The sequence below is a fragment of the Anneissia japonica genome, unplaced genomic scaffold, assembly GCF_011630105.1.
Source record: "Anneissia japonica isolate Jap-2015-1 unplaced genomic scaffold, ASM1163010v1 scaffold160123_len528_cov92_single, whole genome shotgun sequence".
Taxonomy (NCBI): Eukaryota; Metazoa; Echinodermata; class Crinoidea; order Comatulida; family Comatulidae; genus Anneissia; species Anneissia japonica.
Genome location: NW_022717517.1, coordinates 52 through 528, shown reverse-complemented (window position 1 = coordinate 528; position 477 = coordinate 52). Strand labels below are relative to the sequence as shown.

The 477-nt window shown below is 36.7% G+C and overlaps 1 non-coding gene across 1 annotated transcript; it reads left to right on the top strand.

Moving 5' to 3' along the window:
- The first annotated feature begins 133 nt into the window (after window positions 1–133).
- Trnat-cgu lies at window positions 134–206 on the top strand. The gene has a single exon. It is a non-coding gene; the product is annotated as a tRNA-Thr (tRNA).
- The last annotated feature ends 271 nt before the right edge of the window (window positions 207–477 follow it).

The following is a 477-nucleotide window of genomic DNA, read 5'->3' as shown; positions in this document are numbered from 1 at the left end:
TTCAATATCATATATAATATACGACAGTATTTCTAGCCGTATTGCCAGATTTATTTGGCCGAACGCCCTCTTGAGGCGTAGCATTGTGTAGTACAATGTTCCCGACGGTTTTTTGGACCTGTTCAACCATGAAGCCTTCGTGGTCTAGTGGTTATGACACTCGCCTCGTCAGCGAGAGGTCGCAGGTTCGAATCCCGTCGGAGGCATTTTATTACACAATGACTTTTATGGGACTTTATTCGTTCAAAAGCTACAGGGTAGCCTACGATGTTCCATCATGTCCTTATTTAAACACTGTATATGTACCTTTAATAATATATAAACCGGATTTACAATAACAAAAAAGATCAATAAGAAGCAAATGTAGACCCAAAACAATGCAACTCAAGAACTATATTTGGACGTAAGTGTTTCCATATATTCCTCTTGAATTTTAAAAGATTTTTAATTCCTGTAAAATTCATAAAAACAGTATAT